Source organism: Palaemon carinicauda, chromosome 43 (assembly GCF_036898095.1).
Source record: "Palaemon carinicauda isolate YSFRI2023 chromosome 43, ASM3689809v2, whole genome shotgun sequence".
NCBI classification, from domain to species: Eukaryota; Metazoa; Arthropoda; class Malacostraca; order Decapoda; family Palaemonidae; genus Palaemon; species Palaemon carinicauda.
This window is the reverse complement of record NC_090767.1, coordinates 60,325,878-60,344,368: the sequence shown is the minus strand read 5'-3', so window position 1 is coordinate 60,344,368 and position 18,491 is coordinate 60,325,878.

Sequence of the window (18,491 nt, the reverse complement as noted above, 5' to 3'; positions counted from 1 at the left end):
AATCAGAGTGGTGGATTTTGAGTAGCGAGCCATCTCCGTATTGATACCTGATGTTCTACTGTACTCTCCCTGCCTTCTGCTAGCGCCCGGTGTGACAGTCTGAACGATCCACCGGTTTAAGAATTCTCCTTGATAATCTGCGCATGCGCGAACATTACCGTTTGCCAGTGCATACGAGGTTGATGTTTTATTTTCCTGTAATGTTAGCGTGCGCAGCTCAACATTACCGCTTGCCAGTACATATGAGCTTGTTGTTTTATTTTCATGCGAGCGAAGCGAGCTAATGGCGGAAAAGAACCATTATACATTGTCAAGGAGAATTCTGAGACCGGGGGATCGTTCAGACCGTCACACCGGATAACCTTTGCACTATTTTTTCTAATTTGTCCTTTCTGTTCAGTATTAATGAGGGAGGGATTTCTGGTATATGCCATTGCGCACATCGGTGAAGCTATAGGTGTTCACTGTGAGTTGATGCATAAGTATCATCAAGAGCAGAACTCAATCCGACTCCACAAAAAGTGATAAATAACTTTGTTTTCGCAACGACAGGATAGTAAAGTTTAGTACCAATTAGAGTTATATATTTAAATACGAGACAAGGAAACAAACGTACAATATATTTTATGTTTCTTCTTGAATATGATTTGAAAAATGTTACATAGGTAGAATTTCATATATATTTCTTATTGAAAATTCAGATATATTTGTTAAATATGAAAAATTAGACAAATACTCGGACATATATTCTATCTTATTTCTCATCTTCTTTCTTTTAGTTTTTTATAGTTTATATATGAAAGATTTATTTTATTGTTACTTTTCTTAAAATAGTCTATTTTAATTGTTCGTTCTCTTATAGTTTATTCATTTCCTTATTTATTTTCTTACTCTTGGATAACTAACCCTCTAAGTATTGCCTATTATTGTTTTAATTGTGTTTCTATCATAGTATAGTTTTTCAAATCTAGTAATAGTGTTAAAACGCTCACTGATGCTGTAGTGTATATTAATTTAATATACCTGTACTGCTATCACTACAGTAAAGGTTAACTGTACCGTACCGTGTTTCCTGTTTTCCTTCGGACGACTTCGACTCGCCGCAAACGTAGATAACATTTACAATAAATAGACTAGCTGTAAATCTATACAGTACAATATGTATACAGTACAATTTTAAGATTATCTAAGGCTATAGAGTCACTCTGCTTCCATGGCTAGCAGCCTCCCGTAGACGCCAAGAAGAAAAGGTAATTCACGGACTTGATCATATCCGGTGTGACGGTCTGAACGATCCCTCGGTCTCGGAATTCTCCTTGATAATCTGGGCATGCGCGGACATTACCGTTTGCCAGTGCATACGAGGTTGATGTTTTATTTTCCTGTAATGTTAGCGTGCGCAGCTCAACATTACCGTTTGCCAGTGCATACGAGGTTGATGTTTTATTTTCCTGTAATGTTAGCGTGCGCAGCTCAACATTACCGTTTGCCAGTGCATACGAGGTTGATGTTTTATTTTCCTGTAATGTTAGCATGCGCAGCTCAACGTTACCGCTTGCCAGTACATACGAGCTTGATGTTTTATTTTCATGCGAGCGAAGCGAGCTAATGGCGGAAAAGAACCATTATACAATGTCAAGGAGAATTCTGAGACCGGGGGATCGTTCAAACCGTCACACCGGCGCTAAGACTTTGCACCAAGCTCCCACTAGACATCTTTAGAAAGACTGAAGAGATTATTAAGGCTTTCAAGAGGAACCTTCAGAAGCCTTTTTTTCTAAGTGCTTCTATAATATCAATTTGACAATTTATGAGGAATGCACTATGTAATACTCTAAATACCTAAGACTGTATACGAAAAACACAACTCGTTGGACCTGTAGAGAACAGGAAAACAGATGTTATTAAAATATTCTATTTTATTTGTTCATTACTTCTCTTGCAGTTTATTTCCTTTCGTATTGCTAGTGAGGCCCACTGTAGGCATTCGGATAGGACAATACAAACATATATTTGGAACGCCAGTTTTATATCTGAAGGTTTTTTTGTATACGGCCTACCTGTAGGTCTCTACTTAAGTAGGTGGTTGACCTGCAGGTTTTGGTTTAGTAGACAGTCTACCTGCAGGTTTTGCCTTAGTAGACAGTCTACTATTTGGGTCTACTTTAGCATGCTGTCTAATTAAAGAGTGTTACTTTATTAGACAGCCTACATGCAGGTTTCTCCTTTGGTAGATGGTCTAACCAACCTCGTTATCCCAAAGATGGAAGATCTCCGGGTCCTAGTGCAACAGTTCCGGAACAAATGCTTTTCTTGAGAGAGAGAGAGAGAGAGAGAGAGAGAGAGAGAGAGAGAGAGAGAGAGAGAGAGAGAGAGAGAGAGAGAGAGAGAGAGAGAGAGAGACCATGCTCAGTGTCCAGTGTTTCAATAATGATTTTTTTCTGGCAAACATCATGAAATTCAGAGATTTTCAGCAAAATTTTAATATCCATATTGTGTACTGACCTTACGTCTATGAGGCAAATTGTATAAAACAATACTTACAGATGGCTTCAAATTATTAGAACTAAGAAATAAATGTACACTGTAGGTTCTATTTACAGTAAGCTCCCTCTAGGCATCCGTATAAAGACTGAAGATATTTTTAAGGCTTTGAAGAGGAAACTGAAGAAGACTTTCTTGTAAGTGCTTCTATAATATGGACTTGATAATTAATGTGGAATAGGCTATGCGATACTCCAAATACCCAAGACTGTATACGACAAACGGATCCTTTAGGTCCTGTATGTAGCAGGAAAACGGCATTTGAAGTATCTTGTAGGGTTTGAAGATGAGCATTCTCAGAAAGTTTTATAACCAATAAACATTGTTTGGCCATCTGGGACATAGTCATTAACCCTTTTACCCCCAAAGGACGTACTGGTACGTTTCACAAAACTCATCCCTTTACCCCATGGACGTACCGGTACGTCCTTGCAAAAAAATGCTATAAATTGTTTTTTTTGCATATTTTTGATAATTTTTTGAGAAACTTCAGGCATTTTCCAAGAGAATGAGACCAACCTGACCTCTCTATGACAAAAATTAAGGCTGTTAGAGCAATTTAAAAAAAATATACTGCAAAATGTGCTGGGGAAAAAATAACCCCTTGGGGGTTAAGGATTGGAAATTTCCAAAGAGCCTGGGGGTAAAAGGGTTAAAGGCTCAAATTGCAGGAATCAGATGTGAATCATCTGTGTTCTGAAGCAAAATTGAAAGGTTGTGCACCACCACCACCAAGTGAAGAAAACACGACATCGTGCCACATGGTTTTACAGGTTAGAATCATTGATAATTCGGTGCTACTATAGTGTGAGGTCTACCACCATATGTCGCCTACCCAGGTGGAGGGTGAGGTCTACCGCGTGACCAGCGTCCCAGAGCCCCGCACCTAACCATCGAGCATGTGAACTGCCCAAATCCATCAAAAACGTGACCTGTCCATGTGACCTGCCCATATAAAAGGAAGAAAATTGAGCTCCTAAATCAGTTTTTCCCTCGGCCTAAAAGAGATATCATCGATATCAGCATTCTACAGTGAACCACCAGCATTATTATGTGGATCCAGTGACAGGAGCACACACAGGCAATTGAACGATCGTGGTTAGACGCTAAAACGATGATTCTGAAGAGATTAATGCGAGGTGTTGGTCGTCAGCTGTTCCAGTCTCATCTTGATCATTTTTGCTGGAAGGTGATGAGAAAAAATTCCAATGATCTATTTGTGTCATTCTTAGATGTACGAAGTGTGTATCGGTAGATTAAATGTATGGAAATGTATGATAACCTGTTTGATGTACGAAGAGTGTATTGCTAGAATAAATGTATGGAAATATATGATAACATGTTTGATGTACGAAGAGTGTATCGCTAGAATAAATGTATGGAAATATATGATAACATGTTTATTTTTAACTTTATTCCTTTTTTTTAATGTAATTCAAAATCCAATTATCTATTAAAGTAATTTCTAAGATATGTTTAAATTAAGTGTTTATTGTTTAAATTAAGTGTTTATTGCTTAAACAAGGGGCGAATAATTCAGCAGTAGACCTCATGCTATAGTACTAACAGGAGGTAGATCTCACGCTATAGTGTGGTAGACCTCACGCTATAGTAGCACCGATAATTCTTACTCATTATTATGGGAAAGAAAATTTGAAATTGAGGTAGTTTGCAAACTTTCACTGTCACTACACAGTGAACTAAAATGAAAACAATAGAAGGAATGTACTTATTAGCAATTTCTAAGAAGAAAGAGCCTGTGTGTGTCTCCATTGACTGACTCTGTAATCTTTATGACATCTTTGTTGTAGCATTTGCAATTTTTCTCTCCTACATCTGTGTGTGGAGCTAAAGCTACTTATCGTCGCGGTTGATTCCCAAGTACCTGCCTTCAGGGACTATTTCTTGACGAAAGCTGATTAATAAATGACCATCGCTGACCTGAGAAACTACATCGGAAAAGTGGCAACATTTGCGCCACGTTCCTTTCCATATCGAAGTGTTAACTCTATATGGGGTGCAGATAGCTATGTGGCGTGTTAATACATGCGTCCCCTGTTGATATACGATATCCTAGAGGGAAACCTTTAGGGTACTCGCACCAGAAGTTAGAATTCTGTGATAACCTTTAGTTTAATTCTCTGGGAATATCCACTGTAGTTAAATATACCCAAGGAAGCTACTGAAGGAACCTTCCATCAGGACGTCATGGCTATCTCACCCAAAAATAGATTTTTCCCTTCGCTCAAAATCCATTCATTATAAGCATCAAATGACATCAGTTTCTCTTTATTTTCGAAATATGCCAACGTATGATTTTATTAAGAAGTACAGCTTGACCTTCTTTGTAAATTTTACAGCGTATAGGTTAGGTTAGGTTGGGAACCTTATAAAACGTGCCTTATCAGTCAGTCCCAACAAGCTACGTGGTTTCCCAAAGTAGTAAACACCGCAAACAAAGCTTCGAAACTTTTACACCCTTCAGTATGACCTACCAGTCCGCCATTTGGTCTGGGACCATCCTGGTGAAACCGTTAAGTGGCCTAAGAATATCACAAACAGTGAACTATAAGAGAGATGTAGAGGCACACACTATTGATATAAATAGTTCAAGAATATCACAAGTGGTGAAATATATGAAAGGTTTATTGGGTAGAAACTATTGGATACGATCGCCCAATAGCCATACCCTTCAAAAGGTCTCAAAACTATACTTATTAAACACCTGATCAGTAAAATTTCCATTGAATGTGTCATCTCATTGAATGGCAAGTTTTTGTCAAAGACAATACTTCTATTGATGGTTTCCCATTTTATGAGATTTTCATATCTCTTAACTACCATTCTACACGAGACGAGACGCTTCTTGTCTTACGAAGGAGCTAGGCTCGGTACACGACCGTTTGAAGAGGAGCTGTTACTCCCACAGGAGGAGGAGGAGTAAGTCCCAGTGAGATAGGATTCAAGGGCTTGCAGCACGAGGAGGAGAAGGTTGTCAAAGGCGTCTCCAGACTCCAGCCTTCTTCTCCAACACTTGACTCACTGGCAGGTTCTACTAGAAGGATGTCGCGAGACCAATTCCTGTGGCTTCTTGAGCGTGAACTTCACCCGATTCTTCAAATCATCAGGCGAAAGAGGAAGACACACGCATCTCTCCAAATCTCCTCTCAAAGATAGAATAGTCTGACATTCTGGGAGTCGTTGTTGTGTTTGATTTCCTTAAGAAATCTGGGCTTTCATATGTACTTGTATTTCAAACGACTTCAAAAGTTGATAAATGCAGTTTCAGACAAATAACATTAAGATCATTCAAATCCCATCAGGAACACCTCATATTTTCTTCTGTGGAGTTTTAGGAATCTTATTTTGAATGACGTTAGCTGCTTAGTGAACGGAACTAAAAGACTGACGAGACGAGCAAGATTATTTCAAAATGCTTACAGTACACCTTGCAGGGTGTACTGAAGACACTACAATTTTACCAGAATTTATCTTGAATTATTGAACAGAATAATTAGGATTATTGAAAGATTGGCTTCAATTGGACGACTTGACCAAAACGAGAGAAAGTACTCCCTCCCTGAAATCCAATAAAAACCCTCTTAAAGAGGAAACAGTGAATTCTGGCATAATGATGAGACTTATTAAGCATTATCTTCATTACTGCTAATTCATCTTCCTGGTCTGTTTTTTTAAAATATTAGAAAAAGCAATTAGGTTTCCAGGTGTTACTAATAGTTTTAAAAGCATTCAACTTAGAGATCTCAAAATACGCAATTATCCTATTATAGCCTTTAAAATTAAAACTACTTTGTATGTTAAGCAAAATGTTTACAGTACTGGAGATTATAACCCTTTTACCCCCAGGCTCTTTGGAAATTTCCAACCCTTAACCCCCAAGGGGTTAGTTTTTCCCCAGCACATTTTTTTAAATTGCTCTAACAGCCTTAATTTTTGTCATAGAGAGGTCAGGTTGGTCTCATTCTCTTGGAAAATGCCCGAATTTTTTCAAAAATTTATAAAAAATATGAAAAAAAAAATTTTAAAGCATTTTTTTGCAAGGGGGTAAAGGGATGAGTTTGTGAAACGTACCAGTACGTCTTTTGGGGGTAAAAGGGTTAAGGAAATATTCATCAGTAGTTATAATAATATAATAAAAGTAATAACAATTTCATATCAAAACTGTTAGAGGATCACCTCGTCTACCATTGTCAAGAGAAGCTTGGGTCGTAGCCTCTCTACCACTGATGGAGTATCTCAATCTACCATTATTGAGAGAAAAAATAAACGGATTTTGAGCGAAGCGAAAAATCTATTTTTGGGTGAGGTAGCCATGTCGTCCTGATGGAAGTTCCTTCGTTAGTAGCTTCCTAGGTTATATAACCTAGGAAGCTACTAACGAAGGAACTTCCATCAGGACGACATGGCTACCTCACCCAAAAATAGATGTATTATAGTTGTTTATGCAGTACATATATAATTTTTCATATTTATTTACTTTTACATAAATTTGAATAAAAAAATATTTGAAATACTACCATTTTAATGCTTTTGTAATGATATTTGAGAAGAAATTTAGAATATATTGTATTCTTGTTTATTTTGCTAGTATTTGAATATATCGGTTTAATCACTAGTTCACTTTCCATTGGTACGGCGTTTGAAAAACACTCTTGATGATTTTCTTTTTGTCGAGTACAGATTCAGATCTGCTCCTAATAACACTACATCATTACCACACTGAGATCTCCTTTCGTTTGCCTGAAGATCTTGCCAGAGATCCTTGGGGTCTAGGACTGGGGAGCAGCAGAAGCCTGAGGTTCAGGGGCGTTGCGAACAGATCACTAGTTGGAGAACCCCGTAAAGTCGGGACTTTGTTGGCCACAAGGTGATCCAAAGACCATTTGGTACACCTTATCTGAGATGTATTGCACAGATTGCCGGTGAGGACATTCCTCTAGTGTGGAATGAAGTGGGCTGATAGTAGTACCGAATGGACTTTGGCCCATCTTAGTATTTATACTGCTATATGGGAAGAAGCTGCGAGCAAGTTCCTTCTTGCTTGTCGATGTGAGCCTCTATGTAGTGTGTGGTGTTGTCGCACATCACTGAGTGGCCCGTTAGGAACTGATGAGGCTGCTGAAGGACCGGAAAGTTGGCCTTCATCTCTTAAGAGATTTAAGTGACGGTACTTTTGGACTCCGTCCAGAGGGCTGAGGTTGTGTGGTGCAGCGGTCCCTCCTCTCTTCTTTTGATGTGTCTAAGCACAGAATCAAGTCCGAGGGGTGGGGAAGGATGAGAAGGTTATATCCCTTCGTAGATTCTTGATTGACACCCATCCCTTGAGGTTCGTCCAAACTTCTGGTCCCATGGTGGTCAGAATGTCTGGGGGATCGAAGGCCTGATTCCAATCGGACTCGAGTCACTCTGTGCTGGGAGTTCTCGTTTTGAGAAAATGGTGTCCTAGAATCATTCCTAGATGCACCAGTCTTCTGAGAGGGAAGTAGGGAAGACTTCCACAGGTTTCTCTTGATCACTGGATCTTGTTAAAAAGACTTGAGAAGTTCTGGTGCTAATGCAAAGTGTCCATCGAGTCTGCTAAGGTCAATCAGTCGTCCAGAAACGGAGGAGACAGAAGCCGATCCTGTGAGACCAGGTTGGGTGCTATGGAAAGACCGAAGCACAGTGCCCTGAACTGGTGTTTTTTGTTTGTCTAGACTGAATCTTCAATACTTCCTAGATGGAAGGTTTGGGCCTGGAAGTATGCGTCCTTTAGGTCCAACGTGCAAATGAAGACCTGAGGTCTTAGCCCTTGTCTGAACTCCAACATGGTGAGGGCATGGACCCCAAGGGACAGCTCCTTGCGGATCCTTTCACATGGGTGATTGTTGATGCTGTGGTCTTGACTCGTGGCGTAAAGGATTGGACGCGATACCCTATGTAAGGATTTTTCCCTGAGAGAGAACTTCATTAACTGATAGAAGTAAGGCAACGCTTAACCCTACCATGCGCCCTGATGGGATTGATGCTATTCCTTTGAGCAGCATCAGTCTGGCAAATGTTAATCAGTGGTTAACGGCTGGGTATCATGGTTACTGGGCAGTTGGAGAGTGGTCGCAAATAGTCACCTGTCGACAAGCTGCTGATGAGGGTTGTCGATCATTTGCCGATCACTTTAGTGGATTGGTGTGATGGCGAACGGCCAGTAGCGAGAAGGTATACTTCTGATCTAGGGAACCAAGAGCAGAGGTTGACTAGTAAGTCCGAGTCACAAACTGCTGGCAAATTGTCGATGATCGGTGAATCAGGCAGATGAAGGCTGTCTGGTCAGTCAGCCAAGGTAGGTTGGCGATAAATGAGTTGGTAATCTGCTTTGAGAGCCCTGAGAGACAGGAGAATGGTTTAATGATAGTCAGTTGGTGATGGTGAGCTATTGATTATCAGCGATCGATCGCGGACCAGTGATTCGGTGAGCTAGAGATCAGCAAGCTGACAATGGGCTGGTCAGAGATCAGCAAGCTAAGGTCGATGATTGTAGAAAGATGAGCTGCCCATCGGCGATCTAGTAATCAGCAAGCTGATGACTGGTTATTGACTAGCAATTGGCATGCTAGCAATCGGAGATCATTAGTAATTGGAGAGACTAGAGGTCAATGATCAGAGAGAGATAAGCTAGCAATTGGCGATCTAGCGATCATTCGGTTGATGATTTCTTATTTTCTGACGGTGGTACTGTCAAGAAAAAACTCCAGAAGAGATAGGGACCAAGGGTTCCCTGTGAGGAGTCTCGAACAATGGTAGATGCGTTTGGATTCCCCTTGGAAGATGGAATCTTCTGGATCTTGAACCCTTCTGTGAAGCCTCTTCCATCTTTTCCTGGCGGCCATGCTGTTATGCGTTTGCGGGGAGAGGAATGGGGCAATGGTGACCTGTCAAAATGTTATTTATTCTCTTTGCTTATTGCGCGAGTGTGCAGGAGAGTACCGGAGCGATGGCACATAGGACTCATTAAGAACAGGTAAATTCTGCTTGATCCCGTATATGTTCCAAGACAAAATACTTAATGACTCCATGAATTTTGTCGACCTTTGGAGATAAGAGCAGAGATCTCAGGGTGTGTGGGTGTGGCATGTGCCGGGTGGTTGATGGGTGAGGCTGATTGTCGTAGATCAATTTGGGCGTTTAGGGTCCCGGCGGGGGCTGGTCTCTCTTAAGATCATGAAAGGACACTCGTATTTCAGAGCCAAAGTTTTTGCCTACTAGGAGCTATCGATGATGGAATAAACAGGAAACCCTGTATGCAACTCGACCTTGTACCTTACACTTGAGGCTAAGAAGAATGAGGGGGTTTGATCATGTTAGTTTCCTTATATATAGCCTGATGGCATCTTCAGTCACTGAGGAATGTAGGTTGTGGACAACAAAGTGGCATCTCTTCTGTGGGTGGTGGTGAGGGGAGATATTCCCAGATGAATGCTGGCTGACCTGTCTGCGGTTGCGGTGGGGTCGGAACTTTATTTTTCACCGAGAGGTGTGCCAGCCCTTGTCGTCGTCTTCTTGGCCATTTGACATTAGCGCCCTGACATATGAGTCGGTCGCAAGGGGGGGGGGGGTGGAGAGGTAGGAGTGGATGGTACTTCTCTTGAATCTCTCCTGTCTAACGATGAGGAGGAGGAAGTGGTTGTATCCAAACCTGGTGTTTGCTCCCTAACGATCCTTGGCCCTGTATCTGGCAGGCTAGAGAGCATGTTTTGTGGGTCCGAGGTGACCGTAGGGTCTGTCAAGGGTTATTTATGAATTAACTGGGGTTGGCCCGTGGGGTCATTCAACTTATATTTTTCATGCAACTCTCCAATATGATTCTTTATCTGCATCATTGATTTGCAGAGCCATTGAATCACTGATTTGTTATTTCATTGCAGCGATTGCATCACTGATTTGTTGCCTCATTGCAGCGATTGCATCACTAATTTGCTGACCCAATGCATCATTGATTTGTTGTTTCATTACAGCAATTGCATCACTGACTTGCTGACGCAATGCATCACTGATTTGTTGCCTCATTGAAGCGATTGCATCAGGGATTGCACGGAGATCTTCAGAGTTATTTGACAGCGAAGTTGACAGCTCCAAGGCTTATACTGCAATGTTACGTGCAATCATTATGTTGACGTCAGCTGGCTGGGCAGGAGGTAGGGTGTATGGGTCGTTCTGGCAAACGGCAACATTGTTGTGGTTTTGAGCCACGTTGACCTGAGAGAGATTTTCTTCTGAGAAGTCAGGGTCTGCATTTTGATCCTTCCGAATGCCGTCGGGCACGTGGTCTTTGCACGAGACATATGCAATTATCATTTCTTCTTCCGAGAAAAGATTTCTCACGACGTCTATGATGGACTCCGGATCGCTGTTGTTGGAGCGAGAATTGATAAAATAAACACAATTGTTCTGTATGTGAGGGAAGGAGGGACGGGAGGCACTATCGACACTCGCGGTCATTCTTTTCATCGTATAGATATCAAAATATGCAATTATCCCACTATAGCCTTTCAAATTACACTACTTTGTATATATGGAAAAGGTTTACGGAACGGGAGTTTTTATGGAGATATTCATCAGTACAGTAGTTATAATAATAATTTCAATTGTAATAATAATCTTATCTCAAAACTATTAAAGGATCTCCTCGTCTACCATTATCAAGAGAAGCTCTTGTCGTAGTCTCTCTGCAACTGATAGAGGATTTCAAACTACCATTATTGGGAGAAGAAATAAACGACTAAAATAAGATATTTTAAAAACAGTAACACCATTAAAGTAGATATTACATATATAAGATATAAAAACGTAAATAAAAGAGAAATATGATAGTATGTTGTACCCGATTGTACTTTCAAGAGAGATGTATAATAGTTTATGCAGTAGGCTACATATTTAATTTCTCATATTTATTCAATTTTCGGTGATATTCATTGAAAAATATATATGAAATACCACCTATGTAATGCTTTTATATTATATTTTGAGCAGAGATTCAGAATATATTGCATTCTTGTTTCTTTCTCTAGTATTTGAATACATCGGTTTAATCAGTCGTTCACTTTCCACGAAGCAAATTACCCGAATAGCGTTTACGTTTACACTTTGCAGAGTACAGATTCAGTTCTGCTCATAAGAACACTTATCACTTCCTCATTTCATTGTGATCTTTAGTCTCACTTAGGTGAGACATTTCAGGTTACCTTGACAGAAAGAACACAATGTGCTTCTTAACCTGTAAATATATCATTCTTATAACTAGAAAACATGGATTAAAACAGCAGTAGGTCTAGCTTGTCACGACATAAATTTCCTTAGCTCGTCGATTCACCGGAGTAAAACTGTAGTAGGTGACTGTAGGTCTAGCTTGTGCCGACATAAATTTCCTTAGCTCGTCGATTCACCGTTTTCTCTTCCTTCTCTTGCTTCTTTCGCAATCTCTAGGGACTCATTCTGTTAATTTTTGTATGTCCATCTATTGTCAGCCATTCTCATTATAGGCTATGTCCTGCCCATGTCCATTTCTTTTTCTCGCATGTTAGAATACCCTCCACTTTAGTTTGTTCTCGTATCCATGTTGCTCCTTTTCTGTCTCTTGGTGCTATTCCCATCATTATTCTTTCCATCGCTCTTTGAGTTTTAATAGCTTATGTGCTAAGGCTTTAGTAAGGCTCCAAGTTTCTGATACATATGTTAGTACTGCTAGGAACATTTCATTAAATACTTTACTTTAGAGAGAGAGGCATTTTAATTTTCATAATCACATTTTGCTGCAAAGTGGCTATCTTAGCCTTGTCAAAGTCATTTAACCATGTTTCAGATAATGCTATTTCAAAATATTTCTCAATTATCAATTAGAATTAGTACCAAAAGACTGAATATTTCCTCAGCCACAATTCATAACATCCTTCGTCTCCATGGCGCGTCTTTTCTGCTGATCTCTTCAATTCCAGATCATAATCTTTGCAATGTATTGATTCACTATATGGTCATATACAGTAATCCCATTTCGCGGCCTCAGTGAATCGCGGATTTTCAAAAATATCCACCAAAAATTAGAAAAAAAAAAATGGTGCAAGAGTTGTGCAGGCACTAGCAGAAGGCAGGGAGAGTACATTAGAACATCAGGTATCAATACGGAGATGGCGCGCAACTCAAAATCCACCTTTCTGATTCGCTGGCCATCCTGGCTCCAGAATCTCGCAAGCTGATTGGCCGAGCCGCCGAGACGCTTTACCCAACATCTCTCCCTGCCGTGCGCCATGCACAGGGAGACCGCATTCATTGTTCTCTCTCGCTTCACTTGTGCTGCTTAGTCTTACCGCGTGTAACTTTTAGCTGTTTTCTTGTGCTTTTTTAGTGTAAAATAGTGCTTGTGACACCCTTGAAAATGGCTCCTAAACGTCCTCTACCCTCTACATCCTCTAGTGAACCCAAGAAGAAGAGAAAAATGATGACGGTGAAGGAGAAAGTGAAATTAATGGACATGCTTAAGGCAGGCAAAAGCTATGTGTCTGTTGCCCATTTTTACGGAGTGAAAGAATAAACGGTTCACTATGTAAAAAAAGATGAAATGAAAATACGTAAAACTGCCTCAATAACGTTCTCCAAGGACACTAATCGCGTTGTGACTCCTCGTCCTCGTAATAAGACGATTGTGCAAATGGAGAATGCGTTATCTATGTGGATATCGGACCGTCAGGAATAAGCCAAAACCCTGTATGATAGCCTAGTTTCTGAAGGAAAATTGAACGATGACGACGAAGGTGATGATGAAGATGAAGATGATCCTGCCCCACGAGAAAAACATGTTTTTGTTGTCAGCAAGGGCTGGTTCGAGAAATTCAAGAGGAGGTTTGGCCTTCTCAGTGTTCCTTTGTATGGAGGAGGCCGCCTCGGCTGACCAAGGGGCAGCTCTTCATTACGTCAAGGAGGAGTTCCCAAAATTAATTTAAAAAGGTGGCTATCTCGCAGAGCAGGTGTTCAATGTGGATGAGACTGGCCTCTTCTGGAAGAGGATGCCGTCCCGGACGTTCCTTTACAAGGACAAAGAAAAGAAGCCAGGGTTCAAGGCCCACAAAGATCGCGCCACTCTCATGTGCAGGAATGCCGCCGGCTTCATGCTCAAGCCGGGCTTAATTTACAAGTCCATGAATCCTTGGGCTTTAAAAAAACAAAAACAAAGCCTTGCTGCCCGTCTATTGGAGGAGTAATAAAAAGGCATGGATAACCAAAACCCTCACAATCGAATAGTTCGTGAATTGCTTTATCCCACAGGTGAAGCTGTACCTCGCAGAGAATGGGCTGCCCTTTGAGGTCCTCCTCTTGATGGACTGTGGAGGAGGACATGTAACGGATCTGCATTAAGACGGGGTCCAAGTGGAGTTCCTGCCCCCCAACACCACTTCCCTCATACAACCAACGGATCAGAAGGTCATTCGGGCCTTCAAGGATCTCTACACGAGGTCCACGATGGAGAGCCTCATCTCCTCCATCGATGAAGGCATCGAGGACTTCAGCCTCAAGAGATATTGGCGGGAATATAACATTGTAATGTGCCTGGCCAACATTCAGAAAGCTCTTAATGAGATGAAACAGCAAAAATTGATTGCAAGTTGGAGAAAATTGTTGCCAAACATTGTTCTTGACCATGATGGATTTACGCCAGACGAAGTTCACCACTCCGCCGTAGATAAGGCTGTGAGGCTGGCACGGTTAGTAGCCAACAAAGGTTCCTCTGACATGACGATGGATGATGTCAACTCACTGATCGAGTGCCACTCGGAGCCCCTAACCGACGAGGACCTTGTCGAAATGACAAGATCAGCGAGTGAGGAAGAAGAGGAGGCAGCCGACGACGACGAAACTGAAGAACGTGACCTTACCTTGGACAACCTGCAAGAGTTCTGCAACATGTGCACAGGGTCTGCATCAAAAGGCGCAAGAAATTAACGATATGGTCAGAGCCATCGAATTTAGTAACCGTATTGACCGAGCTACTACGCCGCCCCTTGCAGTTTGTCCAGCTCTATCGGAAGCTGTCATTGACGATCCACCGCCTCTATCAACTGACGATGAGGCGTCACCTGAGGATGGAATGTCGAAGCAGGACTCGGTATATAAGCCCTCACAACAACACCTGCATTACAGCTCACTCTTGATAATGAGCAGTAAGTCTTCTCACTGCTCGAAACAAGTTGAGTTGAAGGATGCGTTATACTTAACTCCACATAATTTATATTTATTTTGTACACAAGTGACCATTAATTTGTGCACACAAACATTTTGATGGCGTTTCATATTTTGTACGTATTATCTGTACTTTTAAAGCGTGTTGTGATATATTGAAGATGAATTGTGAATATGGTCTTCATCACCTTCCTGATGATATGTCCCTTTCCCAATTGCTGGTGGATTGTAACAATGAAGAGATAAAGACAAGGACGATAGAATAAGTTAATTATATATATAAAGGAAATGAATTATATATAAATACAATGAAGATAGTTATGTGACAGACCAAGAAGTTTTACACCCTGGCGGTAGTTCTTGTAAGCGAGCTATACAGTTCGAAGAACGAGTGATGGCTGTTTATCAAGATTTATTTCAGATACAGAATTTCTCTCGCAATAATCGAATGCAGAATGGGATATTTGAATGTTTCGAAATGGTTCATAAGGATTTGATAACCTTTTTCTAATTTTAAATCATACCAGTTGTAGATGCTTTGTTTTTGTAGGAATTAAAACGGTTATTAACAGATTTTTCATTTTTGGGTGGCTGCAGTAGGAAACATTAGTTGGTATGTTATTTTCATTACAGGGGAGAATCCTTTAAATCAGTGTCATTGTTAATACGTTTTTTTATAATGCGCGGAGGGGGGTTGCTTTATAAAGTGTCAACTACGGAAATATATAATATTGAATATAATAAGGAACAGATCTTAATCTGTCCTTGTCAAAAATGTCACTTTATCTTTGGACACTTTTATTGTGAAACAGCATTGGGAAGACCTGATTACTTTGATAGATATAAATACTAGAGAAAGAAATAGTAATGCAATATATTTTGTATTTCTTATTAAATTTTATTTCAAATGCGGATAATAACTAGTATATTTCATATATTTTTATTTTAAATTAAGCATACTTATATAATTCGGGTGTTTTTAATTAAAAGGTTGATGTGCAATCAGGGAGAATCTTTGAACCAAGAAAATGTTGAGGATGATAAAGAACCAAGAATTGGAAGCATTTCACACAAGTTGGTCTAATTGCAGACTCTCTCTCTCTCTCTCTCTCTCTCTCTCTCTCTCTCTCTCTCTCTCTCTCTCTCTCTCTCTCTCTCTGGCATAAGACTTAAGCCTAGAGGCCAAGCAAGAGCTTGGGCCTATGCAACTTTATCCCTGTCCTTAAGGTTCAAAGGGAATGCTAGCTGCTATGTACCGTCGGCTGCTATGTACCGGCTCCTACGTACCACTTGTTTGTCTTATATGTACCATTGTTGGGCTGCTATGTACTGGCTCTTATGTACCACTACTTTGGCTTGTATGCACCAAACAATGTTTGTTGTCATATTTCATCCAAACAACACAAACATCAACAAAAACCATACAATAATAATAAACATATTAAAATTGCATACAATAATTGAAAATTGTCAAACAATAGAATTCAGCATGCTACATTGTTGATACATTCTTATTCATCTACATGATCCATCAGTTCGGCACAGTGGTTTAGAAAGTCTGATGTTGATATGAATTTGTTCTCATATTTCATTCAGAGGTCATCGAGGGCAATTTGCTTTTTGGTATCTGCATTTTCTTTTGTGTAACTAGTTTTACAATGATGGGAATTCTACTGGCTTTGTAAGGACACCGATCCCTTCGTCGTCCAGAAAATCGACAAACTACTTATTTAAATTCTCTCTTCGCCACACTGTGGTTTCCTATGTATATATATTCCGCTCTACCAGAGCTACATTTTGATATGTATCGTTTCATAACATGTTTCTGTTAACCCATAATTCATATGTTTGTAAGTGTAAGAAAACACACATATTTTGGCGGGCACTTCAATCTGAGTTGGCGCCAACGTCGTCCTACCTTTCCGTCCGCACCTTGTAATATACTTCCGTGCACATTCGAATAAAGTATCAGTTGATCTTGGTGACGCTTGTCTCACTGTCCTTACAGCTTCATCATGGAGAATACTAATTAAGAACTACATGTTAATTGAATTGGTTTTTTGCTACTCTGTTGATTGCATGGTGCCACCCTTCTACATCGGTGTTAGTTCAAACAAGGCGTTTGTAACGGCTCCAAGAATGTGGAGGATGCATCTCATTCCTATTCCATATTTTATTATAATAATGAGATCTTTTAATCGTTGATCAGGAAGTGGATGGCTGGTGATATGGCGAAAAGCTGGCTCTATATGTGATGGAGGGTTGCCTGTCACGACGGCTCTCAACCAGTATGGCCCCAGTCACTTCGGCCTCTGACCCTATTCACTTCGGGCAACTCGGACCAACCACCCTAGTCACTTCGGCCGTCATTAGAAAGAGTATTTTTTAATGAAAATTGTTATTCATTGGTGACCTTGCATTAATACAAAATAAAAGAATATATATATATATATATATATATATATATATATATATATATATATATATATATATATATATAAGTTTGGCAGCGCCATTAACTGCTGAATGAATTATCTTACAGCGAGTTGATTAATATAGGCATTTTGTAGACCTAGTGTTTTTACTCTTCGGTACACTGCTTGGGCCCAGTGAAACCAGCAGCCATGAATGAAAGCCTCGGGAAGGCGCACTCGCACTGCCGACCATAGTGCTTTCTTAAAATCCACAACCTCACAAACTGATGTTGGTGTTAACTCAGTGATTTTTCTTAGGGCAGCTACGCAGTCCTTGTTCTTTCTTCTTGACATTAGGACAAAGCACAATGGAACCTGTTTCAAAATTTCATCCTTCTTTATAAAACTGTGGACACTTAAAAGTTGAACAAAAGGGGTACGAACAAGTTTAAAAGGTACTTATGTGTTAATACTATTTGAGGTACATAGCAGCCATGCATGGTACATAGCAGCCATGCATGGTACATAGCAGCCAGGGATGGTTCATAGAAGCCGGTGGTACATAACAGCCAACGGTACATAGACGCCTGTTCCCTTCAAAGGTTACTCATGAATGGCAGAGGCAAGAGACTGTAATAATACCTTAGATGAAGGACAATGCCCTTGAGACTGACCATATATGCATAACCCCCTCTCCACCCATAGTAGCAAATGGCTGGTCAATCTAACAAGCAAGCATAGAAGAGTTTTACAAGCAAGAGCCCGTGCCTTACATAAGGCAAGGCAAACTCAGCTGTTCCCAGACTGAGAGGATCTCTCTCTGCCAGTGCAAGTACCTGCTTACCCGGCACAGGGGACACAAAGTTACCCCTACCAGCTTACCAAGCACATGGAATACTAGTCTCCCGTCTGTGCCTGCCGGTACATTGGACTTGCTTGCTTGCTTGTTAGATTGCCCAGCCTTGTGCTGGACACGGGCTCTATTATTGGCCCGTAGCAAGGCACAGGGGACACCAAGTTACTCCTCCCAGCTTGCCCGGCACGGGATACCAGTCTTCCGTCTGTGCCTGACATGTCTCTCTTCTATTTAGGTGTCTGGGCATGGACTCACTTATACAATGAGAACAGACACTGCAAGAAGTATTCAGAGAACTACAGATGGCAATTCTGCAGGGATTATGAATGGCACAGAGTCAACATATTCACTCCTGTTGTTGTAGGAATCAAGAGCACAACTGTCCAGGATGAATTTTTCTCCAATCACCAAGTCAAATGCAACTGCCGAGCCTGCAAGTTTGCATCAGAAAA